The 25,808-nt window shown below is 48.6% G+C and overlaps 1 long non-coding RNA gene across 1 annotated transcript in view; it reads right to left on the bottom strand.

The window, feature by feature from the left end:
• Positions 1-7,395: 7,395 nt before the first annotated feature.
• The window catches only part of LOC134560343 (uncharacterized), a 28,598-nt gene continuing 10,185 nt past the window's right edge, over positions 7,396-25,808 (bottom strand). Inside the window, exons 5-8 of the long non-coding RNA XR_010082722.1 lie at positions 24,443-24,951; positions 23,582-23,689; positions 23,296-23,450; positions 7,396-7,712 (exon numbers count right to left, since the gene is read on the bottom strand). This is a non-coding gene — a long non-coding RNA (uncharacterized LOC134560343). The remainder of the gene's footprint in view (positions 7,713-23,295; positions 23,451-23,581; positions 23,690-24,442; positions 24,952-25,808) is intronic.

Genomic DNA, 25,808 nt, shown 5'->3' with positions numbered 1-25,808 from the left:
ATCCTTAGGCACAGGCAGAAGTCAGAACTGGAGAAGATTCATGTTTCTGGAAGGCCTTGAACTGCACAAATGTCCCCCCATATGTAAAGGAGATGTGCACCCAGCACATGCATTGCCTGTCTCTGTTAATTTTTAAGCTGAGAAGGGATGGAGAAAGAAGTGTGGGAATGGAACACACAGTATTTTTCTGTGTCCTGAGGTGGATGACCAAATGCCAGTGTCTCAGAAATACCCCTGTCAGATGAAGCCAAGCACTGGGCTACTGGCAGGTGGAAGAACATCCAGGGAAAATCCCCGGAGAAAAGCCTGGAAGGTGCTGAGTACCTGTGCTGCAGACTGTGGGAATGACGAATGGCTGCTCCGTCCCACGGGACCAGACTGGCTGCTTCCTATGTGCCCAAACAGACATTTTCTCTTTGAGCAAAACAAGCAGCAGGTGGCTTGTCCTGCCTCCCCAAAGGGCTGTGGCAGATGCAGGGCTGTGCTGGAGGGGCAGCTAAGGTTTCACATCCCCAAATTCCCTGCTAGTTAACTGGGTTGGCGGAGGGTCACCGAGATCTGTTTGTGTGCATGTGCGAGTGTCAGACACCAAGCAAAGAACAAGAGGGAGTTTTCCAACAAGATTAATCCTCTACCAGAACTGGCTCCGTCCCAGGAGTGACTCTCAGAAATTCTGGCAGAAATCTACAATTAATGCTGTTTGCTCAATGGAGCTGCTCGGGGTGTAATTGACAGCGATGTTTGGCCCACTTGGTGCTGATCCCATGGCTAATGCTCTCATTTTCCCCTCTCTGAATGGATTTCCAGACAGATTTCCAGCTCCTCTCCACAGTTCAAGTGTTTAGGGGTGCAGAACTCCATCACTCCACAGGAGTGATTCCTGCTGAAGGAGAAGAAGTATTGGCAGCAACACTGCTTGTCCCTGGTCCCATCTGCTGTAACTGTGGTGACATCAGTGCTCTGGCCCCTGTCACATGAGGTGACAGGGCCACAGGCCCCTCATCTGCTTCCAGCCTCCCAGCACGAGCCTGGTGCAGACTCTGGCAGCGTTTCAAGGCAGTGTCCCAGCTCACTGCAGCCCTGCCAGGGTGATAACCTTGGCCATATCTGCCCAGGCAAAGGGTTCAAAGGCTCCTCACAGGTCTGGCCTCCAAGTGGAAAAAGTCCATCATTTATTGACTGTGGCTACCACCAGCTGGGAGTGCACTGCAGAGGCTCAGCCCCTCAAGGGACCCTGGATAAGTGGGACATCTACCCAGAACACAGACTGCTGGCCTGAAAGGGGTTGTGTCAGCAGGCAGATTTTTAGTTCATCACCTTTCATCACATTTTTTGAACATCTCAGAGCAAGCTTTTCCCCTGTCTGCCCATCCAGAGGTTTCTGTGGCCCTGGGTATTGAAGTACCACACACACAGGGCAGCAACAGGGGGTGTTGTGTTAGCAGGGTTCAGAGAGCAAAATGAGGCTGTTCCTCCCATCCTTAGCTTAGACCATAATTTTAAGGATACGTCAGGTCCCATCTGGATGCCCTGGCGTGCACCTCTAAGCTACATAGTTTTGGGAAGCCAGGATTGTCTGGGAATGCTGAAGCCTTATTTCCTTGGCATTCAGGAAAGGAAGGCAAACTTCACCATGTCTATAATACATTCTATGCAAAAATCCCTTTGTTGCCTCAAGTGTTCCACAGTGATGAGGGCTCAGGTCACACTAAGATGTTGGGGACACTCAGGGACCCCCCTGAGCCCTCCAAGCACCACAGTGAACCCTCAGGACATGGGCACTTGGTTGCACTTCACTTGGCACACACTGTGCCAAGTGCCAGAGGCCTCCTGGGAGCCCTTCCAGAACCTGAGGCACTTTTTGGAAATTTTCTGGAAATAGGAAAGGATGTAGAGAGGTTGTTTGGGATTGTCCCCAGCCTCTTCCCACAGCTGCCCTGAGCTCTTACACTGCACCACCCTCCTGCTCAGGGCTGAGGACCCTCACAGTGCTCAGCTTCAACCCCTTCACTCCCAGGCTGAGACCAGACTGCCCACACGGGTCAGCTCAAAGCCTCCCTTCGATGGTCCAGATGCTCTCCAGGGCTCTTCTCTGAGCCAAACCTCCTCCATCCCCTGGAGCTCCCACACCAGGGCCTGGCTGTAAAGCACTGAGGGCTAATCATCCTGAAACCATTCCCACTCCCAGAAAAGCTCTGTCTGGCTGAGGGCAGACAGTTTCTCCCTCCTGGAGGCACTGCCTAAACACAGCAAAGATTTTTTTAGTGGGTCAGGTTTTTATTCCTCCCTCCTTCTCACTGCCTACAGAGCCAAAGGGCCTGTTTGTTTTGCTGTTACTTATCAGAAAGGTTTATTTGCGATTGCTTGAGAGGGAAAAAACCCTCTGTAGCCAGGGGCAGACAAGCTCAGTGCTCAGGAACATAATGGCTGCAGCCCGCGGGCCCATATGCTCGCCATCCTGCGAGGTGGAAGGCCAGCTCTGATCACATCCAGCTGCTGGGGATACGACTGATCAGGTATGGCTGCATGTCAAAAAAACCCAGGTCAGGCTGGCTGGGGGTTGAGGCAGGGAGGGGAAGGGGCAGGGAGATGTTTAAAGTGTGTTGCAGAACTGGGAATTTTCCTGTTTGGAGATGTCAGGGCTGCAAACGCAGACACATCCACAGCCCCGCTGAAGGGAGGGAGGGGAGGAGGAGGAGGAGGTTATATTTCCCCTGTCAGCTACTATAGCATCCTCTGGGCTTCATGAGAGAAAGAACGGGGCTTTCAGACTGCACTGAATAATTCCTGCATTTTTAGGTTCCTATTTCCTCCTCCCCGATGAATTAAGACCTAGGAATTCAGCTTGTTTGTTGTTGCTTTTGTTACTGAATATCCATGAAAAGCTCAATGTCCCTGGGAACTAATTAGGTATTAACCCTGCATTATTGCTGCATATCAGCCATGGAAACACACCATTTGGCTAAATCTCCTTGAAATATGGAAATAGTGAAGGGTCAGGTGGAATGGCTAAAAACAAGTTAAAAAATAGGACGATTTCTGGGATAGGGAAGGAAAAGAGGAAATATTTGAACAAAAACTACATGGTATTATTTTCTACAGTTTCTATCACATCCTAGGCAAAACTAACAGGAACAAATCTCTTTTTAGAACAAGGAGCTCTCACTGGGAATTTTATTGGGGGAGATGTGGGAGAGGCCGGGAGCTACACAGGATCTACTCCAGCCTAACCTCAACTGCTTTACTTCTTTTGCTCTTAGGTCCTCAGCACCAGGTGTTTTTGGCAAGATACTTCTGGAAGAACACCTCAACCAGGCCATAATTCCACAGAGCTGAGCCTCCAGTGCTGGCAGGCAGTAATTTTGTATTTTGGAGTATTGTCTTGCACATCATTCCCTGACGCAGACACACAGACCACTAATGGCATGATAGGAATAAGTGTGTACCTATCTATATTTTATTACTCATGCCATTTTAGGGGTTTGCAGATAATTAACTCTCCATACTTATTCATCTGTTTTCCCTCAAAAATCTTCCCATTCCACTTAAAACCCTTATTTGTGGTCCAAGCAGCAGCACTTGGACACTTAATCAGACTCAACAGGGCCGCAGAGCAGCTTTGGAGAGGCCTTGCAATATCTGAACACTCTAAACCCAAAGCCATGGGGAATGGGATTGCTCCCATCCAGCCTCCCCCGGCCACAGGGAGCAAAAGCCCCCTCTGCCAAGGCTTCAGAGCTCCCAAATCCCCAGCGACAGGCATCCAGCCCCTCAGACCTGAGTGTTTCTCCAACACTGTGTCAGCCCAGACAAACTGACTCAAGCCAACACCACCACTGAACCAAAATATTTTGATTTGATAAAACAAACTCCTCAACTGTTTAGACTTTGGCTGAGCAGACTCACAATGGAGGTTTCCTTTTCAGCTTCCCTATTTATTCTCATCTCTGCTGTCGTGCAGTTGGGGTGAGCACAGCCAAACCCATTCCGTTCTCCTTTCTCCAGGTCTCCAGGACTGTCTCCCACTGCATGGAGCCATCCAGCTGTGGATGGCTTCAGGAAACCCTACACAAGGCTATAATGCAAAATTACTATTACAGCTCTTCGCTTTCCAGTGGCACAAGCACTTCCCAAACCTTGTATGGAAGTGAAAGAGCTCATTTCAATTGTTAATGGGTTTACAGAAGGCAGTGTCCCTCCCAAAACATCCTTGTCCCCCTTCTTCAGTAAAACACCCTGGTGCTTCTCACAGCTCCCCGTGCACAAACCAGCTCGCAGGGCTCACAGTGGGAGGTCTCTTCTCGCATCACAGTAAAGCCAGACAAAATCAATTAAAGCAAAAAGGACGGGGTCTGCTGAGATGACAGACAGCATTTGGGGTAAAACCTCACAGCTGAATGCAGGAGAGATGCCATTGCCCAGGCTCCTGCTCCTCCATGGAGGCTGTGGCACATCATCTCTCCAGATCATTTCAGACTCCCAGTCCGACCAAATTTATTTTTTTTTCTTGCAGTGGCTCATGGGGCTAAATAGCAAGGAAGATACAAGTCAGAGACAGAGGATATGAATGTAGGAGATGATCAGAGGAGGGACTTTGGGAGGGATGAGTAACAGCTTTGCTTCCCTCCATTACTCAGGGATGACTAATTCCTGTGGGCCCTGAGATAAGAAAACCAAACCCAGATTTTTGTATCTCCCAGATGAACACATCATTGCTCCTTCTGAAGACTCATTCTCCACCTTCCATCCCTCCACACGCAACCCCTCAGGACCTATTTTCTCTTTGCACCTGTTCTACGTCCCCTCAGACCCAGTGCACACCCCCAGCTCTGTCCCGCAGTGACCCCAGGCTGTCCCCGGTGCCTTCCCAAAGGGAATGGCAGGGCCTGCAGCCCATACAGGCCCTCAGAACAGATGTTGGCTTTGTAACTTTACCCCCTCCCTCCTCCTCAGCTGACATGCCATCCAATTTGTCACCTGCAAGGGAGGTCAGGGTCCTGCTGGGTGACCAACATCTCTCAGCTTGGGGCAGTTAGTTTCACATTTTTTCTCCCACTAAACAAGATGTTCAAGCAGAGGAAGAACAAGGCAAAGAAATTGGCCTGAGAGGAGGATTGATACAGGCCCTGTCTGATGGGGGAGGATTTTTCTTCGCTTTCCTCCCACCTAAATTCTCCTGGTAGCAGGCACAGATTTCCAGGGGGAAAATGCCTCTGCAAGATCCTGAGACTTTCAGCTTCTTCTGGGAACAAATAAGCAGCATTAGCTCTTAGGAGTTTGCCTTGCTTGGCTGATCTGTGGTGTGAAGGCTCTAATTAGTCATTTAACTTAAGAACTAAGAGTCTCAAGAGAAGATTTCAGAGGGGAATTCAGAGCTCTCCAGACTGAAATCATCAGCTGTGTAATGCGATTGCTCTGCATCACCTTCTCATGAGCTCTGCCTCCTCATTTGCCTATCTATTAAAATTGGTGCTCTGAATACTTCCACAGCTTTGCCAAACCATGGCTTGTGCAGTCTCCCGGGAGGCTCTGGGAAAATTCCCACCTCGCTGGGTCTGGGTTGGGCTGGGAGAGGAAGGTGTGGCTGGCTGAGGGTGTGGGGCTGCTCAGGGCTGTCTGATACACACACCAAAACTGCATTAAAACTCCAGATTTCCAGCAAAGGGATTCCTAGAGCTGGATGCTCTCAGTGCTAGAATTGAACTGGACTGTTTTAAGGATGATTTTCATTTAAATCCCAACCCAAGTACCAAACTTGACCCTACATCTTCAGATGATTCCAATATCATCTGAACATTCCCAGAACCCCGAGGTTATCTGATATTTTATTATAAGCAGCCCTGGTGCAGTGCTAGTGTTTGCTGTTTTCCTAATGTACATCCCAGGGATAGAAAGATTGGATCTGTGGCATGCCCAGCCCCAGTACTGCCATGCTGAATTACCTTAATACAGTATTTCCCCCAGTCTGTACTATTCCTGGTTGAATACAGAATCATTAAAGTTGGAAAATACCTTGGAGATAGAGCCCAACCATTCCCCCAGCACTGCCAAGGCCACCACTAAGCCATGTCCCCAAGTGCCACATCTAGATGTCTTTTAAAACCCCTCTGCCCAACCTGGCCTTGGACACTTCCAGAGGGCCAGGGGCAGCCACAGCTTCTCTGGGAAACCTGTGCCAGGGCCTCAGCATCCTCACAGGGAAGAGCTTTTTCCTAAAGCTCATCTAAACCCACCCTCTGGCAGTGGGAAGGCAGGAAAGGGCCAGCGTGAGGTCCACAAGCACCACTGGAAGCCCTTGAAGAACTCTCCGTTCCCTCCCCACGCACGCTGGCAAAGCTGACACGGTGTGGTACAGGAAGGGAGGGAGGGAGGGAAGGAGGGAAGGAAGGAGGGAAGGAAGGAAGGAAGGAAGCAGGGAGGGATCCAGGCTCTCCCCAAGCCCCCGGGCCCAGCCCGGCGCTCCGGTGCTCACCCAGGACCATGGACAGCAGTTCCCGGCTCCCGGCGCGCTCCGAGCCCGGCGCCGGGCACACGGCGGGAGCGGGGCTGGGTTCCTCGGCTACAGCCTGGAAACTCTCACACAGCGTGTCATGAGCCAGTTCTGCTCACTCTGGGCGCTGGAGCTGCTCAGGGAGCGCACACAGGAACGCCCTTTCCCTGCAGAGCTCGGGTGAACACCTCACAGCAGGGCAGAGAACTCGGAATCTCTGCTGTGCTGTAAACAGAATCCTGTTCCGTGCCCCGTGCCCTGACAGAACCCAGGATGCAATGGCAGCACCCAGAGGAACACCGGTGACTCTTTCAGCTTCCACCATAAGCAGCCCCTGGATTCCAGGACACACTCTGAGGATTTCTGTGCAAAGCACAAGTTGTTGCACACTCACACTTATTCCGTATCGTCACTTGTGCCAGAGGAATTCACTAAACAAGAGTGTGCTGGCACCTCATAGGATTTTTGGGATGGTCCTTGTGGACCCCTTGCAACTCAGGATGTTCTATGATTCTATGATCTCCATTTATGAGGTGACAATGCCACTTGACACACCAAATTTACAACCACACAACCCTGGATACATGCACAGCACCAGGAATACATCCTTCCAGAAGGGAAGAAGAAACAGCACATTCATCTCTGCCATAACACTGCAAATTGTTCCAGATACCGATGCCAGCACATAATGAATTAATTCCCTCACATTTCCAATCCTACACAGTTGCCTCTAAATAAGTGGAGCATCAGCCACCACTTTTACTTTGTCAAGGAGTACATCACTGAGATATTCCAAGACCAGTACTCCTGCTTCATTCCCATTCAGCATCCACAGTTCAGCTTGGGGGATAAGGAAAATGAGAGCAATGGCTAGTGACAGTGAGCCTTGACAGGGTCACGGGCTCTGCAACAGCTCCAACATGCAGGCGGGTGAAAACATCACTCCCAAAGCAAAGGGACAGAGGAAAGAAATGAAGAAGGGGGAGAGGAAAGAAAAAGGAAAGGTTGATGGACAGTTGGACTTGTTGAGGGTGAAATCAATTAAAGTGCATCAAATCCAGAATTCATGCTTTTTCAAAGTGACAAATACGTGCTGGAAACTGAGAAAGACTGGGGGAAAATAATGTCTTTGACCTCCCGGAGACCGGCTGTTCCTTCCGTCAGAGGAGCCAGAAGTGAAGTGAGATGCGTTCATGATAAATTGTAACAGCCAGGCAGCCACCTTAAAAAAGAACGAGGTGAAAAGGTTACAGAAGGGACCCAAAATGCGAAGAATTCAACCAAACATCAAGATAAATCAGCTCAGGCCCCTGTGTGTGCAGAGCCAGCCTTCACAGAGCTGCTGTGGCTCATCTCAATTTGTTAGCCTGGCCTGAAGTGTAAGAGACACACACAGAGCTTGTTTACAAAAGCTCTGGAAAACATCTTTACAAAGGGCTGCCTCACCTCAGCCTTCTCAGGTGAGGTGACACCATGATCACCCTGCCTGCCATCCCAGCTTGGAGCCTGTCAGACAGTTAGAAATTACTCGGATGCACACAAATGTCCCCGGCAATCCTGTGCTTTGGGAGAAAGCTTCCCAAGAGTCAGACACCTCTCTCCTACTAAAGCAAACATAAAATGTTCACACTTCTGAAAGTTTCAAAGCTTTAGTATTGCTTATTTTCTCTTGCACTTAGATAGAACTTCCTAGTTTTGATCTTCAAAGTACGAATATTTGTCAGGATGCCTCCACTTGTATGGAACTCTGGATCTATTTCCCTTATTAGCAACCAGAAATTAGGAACTCTGATGATTACTCTTATGCAAAATAGTTGAGTGCAAAGCTAAAGTATTTTAAAGATTTGATAAGTAGATGATACATGCTAATAAGACACTTGAAGCATTATGCCATGCTGGGAATATGTATGTTCTGTCCATTAAATGTCCAAGAAAATATGTCAGTGGAGGAGAAATGGAACTCAGCATTAAAAACTGACACAGTTCACTTGACACTGATGTTTTCCACACAGGGTAAGACTTCACTTTACCTTCACATAAGGTACAGCTTCCCCAGTGCTGCATCTAAGGGTTAATGTGAGCTCCAGTAAAGGCAATGCAGAATTTTGGGGAGTATTTAGTGCAGTTTGGCACCCCTCACAATGCACAAACTCTGCAGTCCTCGCTTCAGCCCAGGTGTTTGTGATACAGAGTCCTCCTCAAACTATCAATATGTACCAATGAACCCTTCCCCAGATCTTCCAGCAAGAGCTGCTCAAATCTGACTACTTCCAGCCGACCCTTGAGGAGCTCACTGACAAAGCCACGGTTTCTCTCCTGTCCTGAGCCTTTCCTGGCACTGGCAGCACTGGAGGAAGTGATTTATACCAGAGAGGCTCAGCTAAGCCAGTTCACACTGCTGCAGGTCAGCCTAATCGCGGGCTGTGCAGGAGATTCCCAGCTGCAGCACAGAATTCCTCGTGGCTGGCATGGAGGCCGTGTCTGGGCAGTGCCTGCTCTGGGGTTTGGCTCGGTGCTGTTGCTGGGGGAAGCTCAGCTCTCAGTCCTGGCTGGCATCCTCACAGCTCTGCCTTCAGACAGCACTGGTGAGCATCTCACCAACTGCTCCTGACACACATGCCCACCCCACTGCTGTTGCATTTTTCCTCACGACAACCTTCCCTGGATGGTCCCTTCCCCGAAACAGCATGATTCTCTCAGGGAGACACGAGTTCACATCAACAAATCCTTCCCGACACTGCCCTGAAGCACTTTCGCTATGATCAGCTATTCAGAGTGATGGGACACACTAGTTAGATCTCTCTGTGTGTTTATCAATCCCTTCTCAGCCATTTTCCTCTGTAAATCCGTCAAATCTTTTTCTTCAAGCTCTGTGGGAACAGTTAGGAGCTATCTCCTCAGAGGTGCCTGCCCTGCCACTTGGATTTCATCCCACTCCTGGAGAAGCTGGATGTCAGCAGTGGCCAGCACAGTGCAGACACAGCAGCAGCACTGCTGCCGGTGCCCTTGGAGTGACAGGATCCACACCAAAGACCCTCATAAAACCCCTACAAACCCCCCTGCCCCTGGGCAGGGGACTGGGAGGAGTCCTTGAACTGGGACAGAGAAGGAAGAAAGGGAAAAGCACAAGGATGAAGTCAAACGAGTACAAAGTATGTAACACCCCAAAGCAGATACAAAATTTGCTCTGAGAGGAGCCAGGGCAGGAATCCAGCTGCTCCACAGGATCTTACAGGATTTTAAAGACACAAGGCTTAGAAGTGTATTGGGCACAAGGCATTTATTACATACCCACACCCACACATGAGATATCCCCTACAACCCTGCGGTGAACGTCACTGAAGCCACACACTGCCACCCATAGATTCAGACCTGACAAATGTCCTTTTATCCTTCCAGGGAATTCGAGCTTGAAAACCCACACATCTTCACTTTAAATAGGGGGCATCAGCCAGTCTGTTTGCCTCACAGTGATGCTTGTAACCTTGGTGCAGGCAGTGATTTGCCAGCCAGCCTGGATGTGCCCAGATGCCGTCCTGTGGAACTGCCCTCTGCTGCTTACATGCACTTTGATTGTGCAGATCTGGGTCAGCACCCTGCATCCTGACAAACATCAAAGGAGAAGGCTTCTTTCTCCTTTCACCTCATCATCAGCTGAGCTGGTTTTCAGCTCTGCTCTGAGTCTGGGAATGCAGCACAAAGCAGTGACAGGATCTGGCTGAGGCCACTTTGCAGGACAGCCCCTGGTTTGGGAATCAAGCCCTGACTAACAGGCTCCAGGTCCTCCACACCACCACCCAGGTGACACCATGTACATAAGACTAAATTGTGAGGCTTTGGGGAAGATGCACCTGGTGGAGGGCTGACAAAATCTCTAGGTATCCCCAGTTATATTTTCTCAGTTATACAGCATTCCCACTAGTAACAACCCAAAATTTAGGACAGTCCCTAGTCTCTCACCAAGCTACCTATTCCAAGGAGAGCTACAAGGATGGTGAAGTGTCTAAAGGAATGGCAGAGGTCACTTGGAATGTTCAGCTGGGGGAGACTGAGGGCAGAGCTCACTAGGGCTGCAGCTCCTCCTGAGAGGCAGCTTTGATCTCTGCTCCCTGTGACCAGGGACAGCACCCAGGGAAGGGCTGGAGATCAGGAAAGGTTCTTCCCCCAGAGGGTGCTGGCACTGCCCAGGCTCCCCAGGGAATGGGCACGGCCCTGAGGCTGCCAGAGCTCCAGGAGTGCTTGGACAACGCTCCCAGGGATGCCCAGGGTGGGATTGCTGGGTGTCTGTGCAGGGACGGGAGTTGGACTGGATGATCCCTGTGGGGCCCTTCCCACTGAGATATTCCATGATCCCATTCCTTGCTTGCCCACCAGCCAGAACAAGCACACAGGACCTGGGATCCTCCCCTTGGAGCCCTGCAGGGTGAGGCAGGAATCTCCCAGAGCCGCCCTTGGGGCTGGATTTCACCAAGGGCGCTGCATGCGAGCAGAGAGACCAACATGGAGTTACAGATATGAAACCAACAGGACATTCTACCATCCAAAAAAAGGGGTTCTGTCACTATGGTTGAATAGTTTCTGCTCCTGCTTCTGATGTCTCCTGTCAGAAGAGGCAAATAAGAACAGTTCACGTGGCAGGTGCAGCTTCACTGAAATGACTCTGGTAACAAGCAACCAGACAGCTCTGTATCCAACACGAGGGGGAAGAACTCTCCAAGAGCCACACAGCAGTTGCTGTTTTTCTGGGATTGAATCTGTGTCTTTGTCCAATAATAGCTGCCACCTGACCATCAGCATTTTTAATATTTGGTTTTGTTGCCCCTCCCAAAATTACTCTCACAAAATCTTCCATTATAAAAGCATTTCCATTTTTTTCCCCATCTCCTCTAAATTCTTTTCCTGTTTTTGAGGACTTCAAGATGATTTGGTGCTGAAACACTTTTTGGTGAGTTACAGAGGGAGATGAAGCTTTTGCTTTTTAAAGGAAGAAAATAAAAGAATCTTTTTTTAGCTGCTGTTTCATTACTTGTTATAAAACTGAACACTTTTTTTTTTTTTTAAAGAGAGAAAAGTAAAAATGTAAACAGTAAAATATTCCCAACCAACAGCTTCTCTTTGCTGGTCCTTGATATTTGACTTCACCTCAACTGCTACCACACAAAGCCAGACTGCAGCTCTTAGGCCATATAAATGGTAAAGCTTTAGTTTTAGAGGGATAGTACAATTGAAAGGGAAAAAAAATAAAGAATCCCATAACTAAGCTTTTTTTCCTCATTAAAGGACTGGCTCTAGAGAAGGACCAGAGCTGAGACTGTTTGGAGTGCACGTCATTAACACACACCACGTGCTCTGTGCATGTGAGTGACCAAAGTTGATGTTTCCAGCCCAAAATCCCTGCAGAAGCTGGTGAGTGTCCACCCAGCAGTACCAAACAAGCTCCCATCCCCTGCATTGTACAGAAGGGAGGCTGGAGCTGACCCTTCTAAACCCCAAAACAGAATGTTTGCTTGGGATATCAGGACCTGATCCTAACCTGTGACTCCAAAGCAGCACAGAGGAAGAGGTGATAGACTCTACCATGAGTTTGTCTTTCCTGATCCCCAAGTCTTGTGTGCTGGTGAGTGAAATCCATCACCAAATGAAACAAGGACATTTCCTCCAAACATAAATCCTGGAATTACTGGTGGGGAAGGGAGTTCAGCACAAGTGCTGTAACACTGTGCCACGCACGTAATTCAGCTGGGGTAATTCACAGCTCTCCAGCCTTTGGAAAGGCTGACTCACAGAGATTTGTGAAGGACCTGAAGCTTTAGCCCCCTCCTCCTCACCTCTGGTACAACTTCCTACACCAACCCTGTGGGACATTAAATCTTCCAGTTGCCATTTTCTCCTAGGCAGGGAGGATATGAATTCCATAACTCCTCAGCTGAGCTGCCATCCACAGCCATGAAATACGACAGGAAAGCGAGAGCGTGGCCTGGCGAGCGCTCTGCGCACAGCCACGAGGAGCCAGCCCTGGACAAGCCATCAAGAGCAGCAGGTCCACAGGGTGGAGAGGGAGAGCACTGACACCTGAACAGCCCAGAGAGGGATGAAATCACAGCAGGACAGAGCCAGAGGCTGGGCTGAGGCTGGTCATGCACAGGAAAACCCGTGCTTAGTGAGGAGTCACTCTGTGCACGTCTGACTTCAGGGGCTGTGGGGGGCTGAAGGAGGAAGCCAAGGCCTGAATTCAGGCACGTAACAGCTACAGGAGTAAAGCCCTGCCTGTGTCCCACTTGAGCCTGTGCCTCTCTGCTGGAGCCACGGTGAGGGAGCCCTGGTGATGATGGCACAGAGTGGTGGAGGCTGAGCCCCACTGCCTCCCTCAGGGAGCTGCCAATGCAGAGGCTTTCCCAGCAACTCACAGGTCACAAAGCCCAGCACGGATCACAGCAGGAACAAAGCGTTTCCAAAGAAAACAATCTGGCTGTGAAACAGCCTTCCAGGGGAGAGTAGCCTGACAATCCACCCCTGAGGGCACACTGTAAAGCTTTCCTCCTCCTATAAGCCAGTTCATCACAAGCAAGAAGTTTACACAGATATTCCAACCCCAAAGGGCTGCATCTAGCCCCTTCTTTCATATATTCAACATGAATTAAAATAATAACCCAAGCATTTTTAATGAGTTAAACCAGTACCATACTTTACCCTTACCACAGTTTTTACTCCTCAAATTAAGAGCTGAATAGATAAATCCCAGGAGGAATCAATAATTCTGTCAGACAATACTCTGGGGCTTTGAGCAAGCTGATCCCTGCCCATGGATGATCTCTGAGGTTCCATCCAACCCAGCCATTCTGTCATTTCTATGATTCTGTGACTCCTGCAGAGCCAAGCTGGCCAGCACAGCACAGGGTTTCCCCTGTAGAGCTGGAAGCCAAGAGGAGGAGGAGACAACTTTGCAGGGGTTGCAGAGTTGATAGCACAAATGCATCCAGCTGCTGTGGCCAATAAACTTCAGCTACCCAAGGCTTTCCACTGCAATTGGAATAATCAATGGCTGGGGGAGCCCCTTTGTGCTTGTGTAGTAACCTGGGTCATGCAAAAGGGGAAAAAACAGTGTATTCATGATATACTGCAAAGCAATCATGATATATAACACAACTGTTCCAAAGCCTCTGGAAAACCCTTAGGAACACAGATATACTCATCTTTTCCAAAGCCAAGGTTCACCTGCATCAAGAATGCTCCATAGCACTGCAGCAACCCATACATACACAAATAATTCATTAAATAACCCATATCAGCATCCTTTGGCTGCACCAATAATAGCAACATTTCTCTTGCCATAAAGTTCCCAGAACTAAAACAGTATGGAAGGAGAAACAGCTAGAAGAGAGAGACACTGGTTGTTCACTGTACCACAGCCTTTAGTCCAATTTCTGCTGTTCAGCCAGTCGGAGCAGGATCACACTCAGCTCTTCACTCCAGAATGATTTTGTGAACTACCAAAACAACCTCATCACTTTAAAGTAGTTATTGACAAGTCTAACATACAGGCATTAACTTGTCTGGTCTCTCCTCAGCCAAGAAAACACTTCACCAACATTTTTCCAGAAAACCAAGCAACCAGCCAACTTCAATACAACAAAAATAAAAGCTCAACGTAGATGAGTGAGGCTAAGGAGGCTGAATTTAAATTTGATGAGCCCTATGAACTAGCACAGCTGCAGAAGACATGACATAATTGTGCCCCTGAAATAACCTGACAGCTTGTCTTTAAAGTCAAAATGTCCTTTGACACTTTGCAGAGGCAAAAGGGACCCAAACTGGGGCTGGCAAAAGCACCTGACAAATGGCACCTGTGTGAGACCCTCCCAGATGAGGGTGTAAGGCCAGAGGGGAGCCCAGCCTGCAGGACAGGGAGCACAAGGGGCAGGGATTCGTGTTCCTCACAAGGTGACAGCTCTCCAAACCATCCCTGCATCCCCAGCCTGGCTGGGACACCACGGCCCATCCGAGCTGCAGCCTCTGCTTTTGCACTTGCACTTGCTCTTTGCTTCTCTCAGCTCTCAAGTTGAGGGGATGAGTTAAGCACATAAATAAAAGGAATGACTCTTTTACAACAGGCTTTTTCTTTCTTCCTTTCCCTTCATGATACAACCACTGAATGGTTGGGATGGAAGGGACCTTAAAAGACCCCCTAGTTCCAAGGCCCTGCTCCCTGCAGGCAGCTCCTTGGCACTTTGTGCTTTCCTTGCTTTCTCTCCCAAGTCAGCAGCATCCTCCCCCCGCCCTGCTGCCTGCTGTGGCAGCATTTCTGCCCCACACAAGATAATAAATACATCAAGGCTGTCCAAGCCCCGCTGTTTCGGCTGGGAGGAGGTGGTGCCCTCCTGCCGGGTGGGATCACTTCCCACGGGGATGGATGGCTCTCCCCTCACTGACAGCTCTCCAACAGCGAGCAGCCGGGAGGAGCAGCCCCGAACGTGCCTGAGTGACACTCAGGGGGGATGAGGGCAGGGAGGGGGGCAGGAGCTCAGCCTTGCTCACACCAGCCCCACTCTGCTGCCCGGGGTGCTGCCAGGGATCTCCCTGCTGGCCCTGCCTGGGATTCCCCAAGCAGGGGTGGCAGTGAGAAATGGGAATCTAATATTCCTGCTCAAGGCTCAGGCCTGACACCTGGAACCAGCAGCTCTCAGTGCCTGAAAACATTACTGAGCTCAGGAAGACGTGAAGGTGGACAGGGAAGAACATCTCCCTTTGCCCTTGGGAATGTGTGTTTTCCATAGGCCCTTCACACTCCCCAGGCAGAGAATGTTCTGGGCAAAAACTCATCCTGAGCTGCATGCTCGGCACACATTTTGGTACAAGGCCAGCAGGGAAGTGGAATTCACTTGGAAAATAGATTTCCTCTGGGGAAAAAAAAGCATAAAGAAAAGCTTTGGCCTGTTTGCACTTCCCAAATCGGTCTCTGAGACATCCAGGTAAGCTGAGGAGCAGCCAGTTGACCTGCAGGTCAGCACCCCGCTCCAGGAACCTGCCGTGGTGGTGCTGTGGGTTTGGGTTATGCCAGCTGAATTACCTTTGGATTCTTGCCTTTTTGAATTAAATACATAGAAAAGAGTAAAATGAGCATTGAGCCGCTGTGCTGAGACCAGGCAGGATCCCAGTGAGTCATGTGGAGTTTCTCCACCTCTAGACCGGCCTCTTCAAAGACACTTAAGGGAATCAATTGCCCGTATCCCACTCAAACCCTCTCTCTATGTGGTTTGTGAAGCTTTAAGCCCCTTTCCCACTCCCACAACCTCCATCCCTCACCTCTGAAGTCTCTCCAGTCCATTATTCTGGAGGCTGGTGGGTGAACAATGTGTTCACTTTCCGTACTGCCTAATGAAGATGTTCCTGGCCCTGAGCATTAGATCTGCTGCACACTTAATGGAAAAAATAGCTGTTCTTACCATTGGTGGGTCAGATGAGTTTCTTGGCAGTGAGGGTGGTACAGTTATGTGGACAATCAAACAAGCCAGTGATTATTGACAATGCATTTTTGAGGAAATCATTGCTGTTTAAACTCTAATCACAACAATACCTCATTTAAAAGCATAAAAGCTTTCACTCAGCAGACCTACCTTTTTTTTTAATAGCTAGACAATTAAATAAATCTCCTGACACTTAACCATCATTTACCCAACAGTCAGAAAATGGATTCGATGCCTTTGCATTAGTTAGATGATGATATTAGAGCAAAAATTGAACAAGTACAAGCAGATGAAGGAAGATCTGGGAGGAGTGTGTGCTGCACTCAAGTATAGCAGGGTATCTTCTGCAGGAGAGAAGAACATCTTTGGTCTTCTCTTATTCACACACCAAGATAATTTTCAGCATTATTATGTTGCACAGATTTTAGTGTTCTTGGGGGAAAAGAGGAGCTGTTCCCTCTTTTATAGGCTGGAAATTACAGGACAACGTCACTCTGAAATTCTGTGTCTGGATCAGAAACTGAGTGTGGATTTGATGAGTTATTCAGAAAGTAATTTTTCTACACTTAACCCTCAATCAACTTTCATTTTGTCAGCATTTCCACAAAACTGGTACCTGAACACTTCAAAGTAAGTGTGGATCAAAGCTCAACAGGCAAAATAATCCGGGTTCTCGTGCGTTTTTGCTGGCATTTTAGGAAAGGCTGCATGATCTTACTACACAGCCCTCAAATTAGCACTGGAACAACTGGGATTGACCCTGCACTGGTCTGAGCACCAGCCCCTGGCAGATCACAGACCTTTTATTACCCCTGATCCCAGCAGGGCTCTTAATTCCCAGCTCTAGCACTTGTACCTCATTAGGTTCCTCAAGTGAAGAGCTCGTCCTTCTGATGCCATTATTCAGAAGCTGATGCTAAACAACTCCTAAATTTATTGCCTTCTGCCTGCTCTCAGCTGCCAGTAGCTGGAATGGGAGTGTCTTTCTCCTTTTCAAATAGTGATAGCCATGATAGAAAATTCAATTCTTCCAAGCAGTGTTGGAGTTTGAGATGTGTTATTATATATTCATTACCCTACGCTGAATTTCATGGGCTGCTTTATGATGTGTGTTTCAGAAATAAAATATAAAATGGAAAGGAAGGCCATTGATCCAGCCTCATTCCAGGCCCTAAATAACTGACAGCTACATAGACAGTTAATTGTTTCCTTATCTCTGCTTAATTTTTAAAGAGATCTCACAGATAAATTATACAGAGATGGATCTTTGTTTTTACCTCCCTCACACACCTCCTTTTGGCAGAAAAACACGGCTCCACAAAGGCGTTCATGATGGGGTGGAAAGAGTTAAGGCCTCCTCTTCCACTCCTCCCTCTTGATTGTTTTAATTGGCTGTTTGATGACCTGAGCACCCCTTTGATGGGCATCAAACAGGCCCTGCAGGAGGGAGGGAGCTTCCAGACCAGGGTCACCCTGGCTGGCACAGAGCCATCAGTCAATGCCCTCAGGATGGATCCAGCATGGACCAAGAGCCCTGAGGGACACGGAATAACCCCCCTGGCCATCACCCTTCAGAGGGGTCACTGGCCCCAGGGCTGGCAAACTTCAAACCAGGAAAGGGCAGCTGTGAGCAAACAGCAAAACCCCCAAAGCCAACACAAAGGAACTGTCCTGGTGAGCCCACCAAACCCAGGGTGAGGGAGGTGAGAGGGATGGGAGCCAGCAGGGAGGAGGAGCCCCTGGAGGGAGAAGCAGCACAGGTCTCTACCAGTAGCAGCTCCAGTCCTGGGCATCCCCCAGGGAACAGTGGCAGCCCCACACTGGGACACCACAGTGACACTAACACCTTCCACAACAAAGTGCATTAGGGCACAGATCTAAGGTAACACCAACCACAGCTCCTTTCTGAGACGTGTGGGGACAGTCACAGAGCTGTAGGAACATCTGTGCTATTGAAAGGGCAGAAAGCATGGAAAAGCAGCTAAAGGAAAAGTGGAAATTTTTTTTTTCTGGTGAGAATATTGGCTGACATTGGTTTCAACAGCTTAAAAAATTACTGCTTCATGAGCTCCCTGGTGTGAGAGCTGCACTAGCAATGCCTTGTTTCTCTTGGACAGACTCACCAAACACCTCAAGCTACTCGACATCCTCTGCTTCTGAATGGGGCATAAAGGAGGGGTCATAATTCAGGTAACTCTGCCAGCTCCAAGGTATCAGTCACTTCAGAAGCAGAATTTTCTGAAGAAACAGCTCCTGAATCACACGAGCACATCCCAGCAGTGGGAGCACACCCTGCAGTCAAGTCCCCATTTCCCCGTTGCTCTGGAGACCAAGCAGGAGCTTCCTAAACCCTCCGGGCCACTTACCCGGGGCCGTGTGCTGGTTTCACACCCTCTGGCCTTGCCCCTGCCCTGGCTGCACCTCCTCGTGTGGCTGCTCACGTCTCGGGGCTCAGAGCCTGCTCTGCTGCAAATATTTGCACACTCTGGGGGAGGAACACGGTGCATGGCCCCCAGGGGCAGGCGGCTCCGCATTTATCCTGGAATGGCAAACGACACCGAGAGCACAGAGGAGAAAAAGGCAGATAAGATAAAAGTGTGTTACCAGGTCTAACAACACAAAATCAACAAAGACCACAGCAAAAATTATCTGCAAAGACCAACAAATGTGGCAGCAAGGGATCCTGATGGGGGACATTGGATCACCCAGAGGATGGGTGAGACAGAGCTGTTTGGCTCCTGGAATGCCCAGTATCCAGTCATGGAGAATCACTGTCAGCCACTCAAGACATTTACATAAAAAGATGTTTTTATGGTCTTTGTCCTGCCCACACTATGAACCTGTAACTGCAACCAGCACCTTCATAATACAGAACTGAACCAAAGACTTCCCCACATGTTCTAATTCCAGAACAAGCCCCAGGCTGATGTGTGCCCCGAGAGTGGCGTGAAACCCTGCAGCAATTAATTCCCAGTATGTAACGGGACAGGGTATTTCTCCCAGAAGATAGATTCACCCAGCTGGGAAGGTTTTCTCTGTCGTTTAAGAAATATCCACATTTGCTGAAGTTTTAATTAATGTGTGTGGTTAATTTATAAAGTGAAACAGAGTGTACTTGTTGGACAAACTGCATAATGATGAATCCAGAGGGGGAAAATAGAAAGGCGGTACTAGGAGAACCACATGTGAAAACCATATGGAAGAGTGTTCCACCAGGTTGGAACCAGATGGAAGAAAACATTGTCCCTGGACACTGTACAGAGTCCTACTGATAACAGAGGATAAATCATTCACTGAGTGTAAGCAGGAGAGTGAACATCACCACAGACTGAGCTGTGCAGGGACAACAGGCCCACGAGCTGGGGGACGTTAGATAAAAGGACAGCATGGAAAGCTCAGATGTCACCCCCTCGTGTTGATCTAATCAGAGCCATTATCAGCAGGGACAGCCTGAAGAGCTGCAGAAAGGAACAAAGGCAGAGCAGCAGGGGAGGAATGCACTGAGGGAAACCACAACACAGCCGAGGCTGCAGTAATGAGAGGCTGAACAGGGATACGGGAGACTTGTCTGCATGTTCACCCCTCCAAAGAAGATATGAACTTAGTCCTGCTCCTGAGCTCTGACAAGTCATTTAAGGTCACCTGAAGTCAAAGGGCACCTCCCCATTCCCTTCAAAGCACCGCTGCCTTCTCCACCACACTGCATTTCCACACTCCTGTTTGTCTTGAGGGTTCTCTGGGACAACATCTCTCTTCTCAGGAAGGACAACTGCTCCTGACACAAGAGGACTCCAGGTCTGGCTGGGTCAGAAGACAGGACAGCACAATAACACACAGAAGTGCACTCAGAAGTAGGTTAGACTGAAGGTGGCTGTGCTTAACGATCAGTAATTTATTCCTAGCCATCAGTATCAAAAGGCACGGCTGCCTGCAGCAGTCCTGCTCGAGATAACTGGCCTGGTGCAATGCCATGGAGCCGCAGATTTCAGACTGACAAACAGTTAAAGCTTCCCATCCAGCTGAACTCCCCAGTGCTGTTTATGGTCCCAGAGACCATTCCCAATCACAGCTCCTCTGCTCTTGCCAGTCTCTTCGTTTCTTTGGTCACAGGGAATTTTCCTTTGGGGAGGAGGGAACTCTAATAACGAACACCACTGCTTCATTCCCCCATGTCCACAATTATCTGTGTGAGCACCAAATGCCTGCTCACCCTAAGGAAGGCCTGAACTCTCTGTTGCAAGCACAGTGAAATGTTTTTAGTGCTCGAAGCCTCCGTAGCAGAGCCTGGAGCAGGACGGGTCAGTGCGCACAGAGACACACACAGACAAGCAAGCTGACCAAAACACACGCACGCAGGACCACCAAGGATGACCCTGAATTAGACCACCCAGTCACTTGGCTGGGCCTGTTCTGAGGAGCCAGAATCTCTGAGTATAAAGCAGTGTCCGCACGCGGGTTCCTTGGCCTGCGTTTTAGACCATCACGTATCTCCAGTGACTTCCTGCCACTGACCCTCACCATAAATCATTCCAGCCAGCCTCCCTCCCTCCTGGCAACATCCTGTTCCTTCCTCAAAAATCCTCCCACTCACAATTCCAAGGTTTGATATCAATCTTAAATAAATGCCTCTCTGGACTGGGCTGCATTCCCTGAGCCACCTTATCTCCTGCCTCTCCAGGATGCTGCAGTTCAACAAGCACATGCAGACGCCCCTCAGGCCTTGCTAATTTTCCTTCCATCCTTGTGTTCTCTTTCTTTTGCCCACATTTTCTCATAGGGAAGGGAAGTGATCTTCAGGAGAATGTACACTGCAGTACAGCCCTGTGCTGTGACTTCTGTGAGGGGAAAGTGACAGCCCAGAAAAGAGACAGTGCTGCAATTTTCTGTATGAAATATGCTGAGAAGAGAGTCCATAGCAGAGCTTCTTCTCCATTGTCTCCCTTGCTCTGGCTTCCCTCACTTCACAGTTTAGGTGAAGGAAAACTCTGTCAATACATCCTCATCAGAGTCCCATCTTCAGCATCCAACAGATGGGGCCCAGCTGCCTCCATCTGAAATTTCCAATTCCCAACCCTAATGAGGGTGGAAGCACCAACCTTCACCCCCAGATCACCACTGCAGGACCCAGAGCAGGGCAGCCAGCCCAGGTCTCCCAATCCCGTATTTCAGCTGGACAACTGAACTAAGCAGGATGAATCCAGGCCCCGACACCAGTTATGTCTCTGAAAATCCATAGAATAATGTGCAGTCAAAAGGAACCACACTGGCCCCTTGATCCAGCAATGTCAGTGAAAACTGCTTCATACTGGACTTAACTTCCACTCAGGAACTCTTTCCCCATATATTTAATTATTTTGTCAATTCTGTAACCCTTACTGTCACTGATTTTATCCCCTATCCTCAAAACCTTGCTCCTGGCAGGTTAGATTCCTTCCAAGGAATGGCTTCACAAACATCAGTGAAATTTGTCTGCTGAAATGTCACACTTACAAGGTGGTACTGGGGTTTACCTGCTTGCCTACTCTTCTTCTTATGTTCCTCTGCTCTGCCCTCATCTTTCCTTGTCTTTAGGGCACCAAAATGCCCTAATCATCTAATCCAACTTCCTGGAGTCCATTTCAATGAGGATCTGTTTCTGGCTGAGGAAGAATTCCTTGGGTGTCCCCATACTCACATCTCTTTTTAAAAAATGTAAGTGTAACTAATTCATTGGCAATTCACTTGACTGTGAGCCAAGGATCATCTTTGAGAAAAGCAGCAGCGACCTAGCAGATTTCCAAGTCAGAAGGAAAAGCTGGAGCAGAAGCAAAGAAAACAGGCTTTAGTCAGAAAAACCAAAGTGGGGTGAATAAGATGGTGTGGCAGGCTCCTAAAATGCCCTCAGAGTTTCTAAAGTAATCTTATTCCAGCACACGAATCCCAGAGATGCTCTCCCTCTCCTTATCATCCCACTCATTCAACCATGGCACTGACATATGTACTTAGCAGCAGTTATCAGCAGTGGCACAGAAATAAATGGCAGGTATCAAAGAATCAAGGTCATCAACTCGTCATGAATATTTCAGAGAAAAAGCAACACGAACAGCTCCAGTGTCCCAGGCTCTCAGATTTCCAGCAGAAGGAATAAAACACAAACCACACACACACAGGGGCCGCTGGCTCGGCCATCACACGCACGGAGCTCATTTCAAGGCAGTACCACATATGTTACAAGACAATCTGTCACGTTTTAAAAATATATAAATATATATTAGCTATCTCCTCTGTATAATGTGCAAACTCTAAGCAGCTGGCAAGAGGGCAGTGGTGATTTAATGCAAGAAAACTGTGCCTTGCTGAAGGGGCTGGGGAGCCCTGGCTGTGAGGAGAAGCCTCTTTGACAAAGGCGCAGAGTGGCATCTTTTCACACAATTATATGTGGGTCACATTAACCTCTGCTGGGCAGGATTCCCCTCAGCTGCCTCTGTCTGTGTCACCGGGAAGAAATCTGAGACTCCTCTCTCCATCTCTTGTTTTTCTCGCAGCACTGGCCACTCCAGGGAGAGGATGGAGAGGGAAATGGGGTTCCCACTGCCAGCACAAGTTTCCCACTGAGTTCTGAGCAAACTCCACACTCCAGGGCTCAGCAGTCCCACTAATGAGATATGTTAATCAAGGGGGAGGGCTGATATTTCCAGCCGTGTCACTGCACTATAAGATATATATCCATTGCTATTTATAACCAGAGAAACTCTGCTAAGCTGCCCTTTCCACTTGTATGCCAGATACTGATGGGAACCGTTTGAATTTTGCTCTGTGGATGTGAACTAAAGGCAGCACACATTTTTTCACAGGCTTTGGAGGTCCCAATTTTCTCCTGTCAAGTACAACTCAAATTTACAAAGGGGAATTTTATCAAAACCATCATAATTTATGAAACAAAATGAATATTTCTTTAACTAAACCATTTGGGTATTCCACTTTTCTGTGTTGGCTTGTTTTTTCAGTCCTTGCAGGAATTTATTTATCAGGGAACTCCACTCTGGGAGTGGGGTGACAGATTTTCAGTAAGAACAATTTCTTGCTTTCTAGTGCCACAAAAGTCTGGTTTTTACAGAGTTTTTGTTTTGTTTTGTTTTCCAGGCACCTCACCATATTCTTCTCTTGTCTCAGCTAGTGTGATGTGGTCTATAGCAAATGAACTTTATGTCCCATGGTAAACTGGATTTAAAGGACAAGATCTTCTAAATTTGAGAAAGTCACCGTGGAAACCCAGCTTTCACTTATATTAAAACAGGTTCTTTCTCAGTGAACTCCTTCTGGAAATGAAGGAAACATTCCTTGCAGACAACTGATACTCACAATGTCACTCAGCTCCGGTCCCTGTGCTCCTTCACACTTTTCAGTCCCACTGGGCTGCAGGGTTTTGAACTTGCAGGACACAGTAGCTGGGAGGCCTCTGAAGACAGCTGGAGACTGGAGATAAGGACAGAAATGGGAAGTGCCTGCCAGGACACCTAAAAGCAAAGATTAAACCCGACAATTTGAAAGGTATTTGAACATTTTTCACATGTTGAGATCAGCTGCAGATCATGGGCTGATATTAAAGTACACTGGGGCATTCCCAGCACCAGTAATTGCTGCTCACCTTTCACCTCTGCTGCTCATTTCCTCTCCATGCCAAAGTGCTCTTTCCACTCACTTGTGCCAGGAAAACTCGCTGTGACCAGGCACTGAACCGGACAGAGGAACTTTCCTGCTTTAAACAAACAAACAAACAAAAAACCAAACACATGAAACCCTTTTTCCCCCCTTTCCAAGGCAGATGGCTCCTCCCACCTGGTTCCCAACCACAGGAGTGGCTGTGCCAGCAGGGCAGCAGGAACGAGAGGCCAGGAGACAGCAGTGTCTTAAACCAATGTTACCACCAAGCAATTTGTAATATCAAACCACAGGCTAAATCTCAACTAAAAGCTTTTCAGGTTCAGAGTGAACACCTCTATTAAGATGAATTAAGTAATTCAGAGTGTTCAGAGCTAGACTTTAAAATGGAGTTTAAATCTTTATTTTCAACACTTGCTCCTGTAGCAAAAATGGCCTGAAAGAAACCAGCTCAGAAAAGCATTAATTCCAGGTTCTGTAGAAGAGGGTTTGTGCATATTCATTCTGGTTAATCCAAAAGCCTCTCTGCACTGCAGTGGCTGCCACAGGGACTCCTGAACTACCTTAAAACTCACCAGTGCAAGTCCTGATAACCATCTAGTCTCAACAGCACAGCCTCAGCATGGGCTAATTTGTCCTGACAAGATTATTTGCAAATTAGGTGAGGAGGTCAGACAGCTGCCATACAACCACATAAAAACGTAGTAAACAATGGCTCCAAGTTTATGCCCTACCTATTTTTATGTGGTTTTCACTTTACATGCCCCCTCAGCAGCCAGTCTTAGGCCCAGTTTCAGCCAGGATGTTTAAATGCCTTGCCCAGGTTGGACTGCAGGTGTGTGCTCACCTGGGCAGGGTGTCCTTCAGGTGGGAGGTGTGAAATACATCCTCAGCTGGGAAGACTCCAGTGGTGAGGCAGAAACTGGACTGATGCATTTAGTCACTTGTAAAACCAAGGAGGATGAGAGCAGGTTTTGCCTTGAAGTAACAAAATCAGTGTTTTCTAGTGGTTTATACATGGTAAGTCTGTGCTAGATGTGAGATCCTGCCCCATCTGGAGGGCTAAACATCAGAAGATGTTACTGTGAGAATGATTTTGGACCCCAATCAGAACATCCTCCCCCATGAACTCTGCAGAGGATCTGTCTGTGTGCTGTCACGCCGAGGCAGGAGCTGCCTGTCAGGGGAATGAGCAGAGGATGAGGATTTCCCACGCACCAGGATCCAGACCATGGACTCACATGAACCCATTCCAGATGTCCCGACTGTTTGCAGCCACACGTGGCACGAGCATGCCCGGAGGACAGAAGGGGCTGGAGGAAGGGTCACCCTTGTCTCTCGTTCTTGGTTCCCAGCCTGTTTGGAAAGCACAGTGCTGGAGTTTATCCCCTGCTGGGTATTTTGGGGAGCGCTAACACAAGGAGGATTGCCTGCCTTGGGCATTGCGTGCTCCATGGAGAACAGGAAAAGGGTAGGATCCCATAATCCTTTCTGGATATGGGAATGGTGTCTGAGCACTACACAGAGCCAGACAGGCCCTGCAGGTCAGTGTGTTCACACTGGGCTCAGGGGCAGCCTGGACAGCCCCGGGGTCACCTGCCAGTACTGTCTCCAGAGGCAAGTCCTTAGAACAAGCACCAGAAATGCCATTGGATCAAAAATCAGTGCAGCTGGACACTGATCTTTACCAAAAGCCACTGTGGGAGAGAGAATGCAACACTGAGGTCTTCCCAGACTGAGCCTCCCCTGCTCTACCTGGCTTCCATTGCAGTAATTTGCTTAATGATTCCTCCATCAGGTGGCCAGCACAGCCACCCTCCAGGTACACTCCTAAACGTACCTTCAACATATTTGTGCCTTTGGCCCCTGGATTCCCTGGCAGTGCCTTCTGCAATCTCTTCAGCCCCTCAGATCACAACTTATTTCCTTTCACCTGTTTCAAACTCACTACCTGAGGTGTCCTGCCCCTCCTCCAGACTCCAAAGCCTCTTTGTAAGAGCTGCTCAGGAAACTTTCAGTGCAATTTCATTGGGAAGGATCAATTAAGTTAAACTGAAATTTCTCACAAAAAGAACTCTATTCCTAGTTTTAAAAAGAATTTAAATTCTTAGTTTAAAAACCAGTCTGTTCTCAGGACCTGCACAGGGTTTCTTCTGCCTCTTCACTCCATGCCTTGATTTTAGGGCTACCTTAGTATCAGGTACCCAGAGGTT

The sequence above is a fragment of the Prinia subflava genome, chromosome 19 (genome assembly GCF_021018805.1).
Source record: "Prinia subflava isolate CZ2003 ecotype Zambia chromosome 19, Cam_Psub_1.2, whole genome shotgun sequence".
NCBI lineage: Eukaryota > Metazoa > Chordata > Aves > Passeriformes > Cisticolidae > Prinia > Prinia subflava.
Note: the sequence above shows the minus strand (reverse complement) of the source record. Positions and strands in the feature narration are given on the sequence as shown.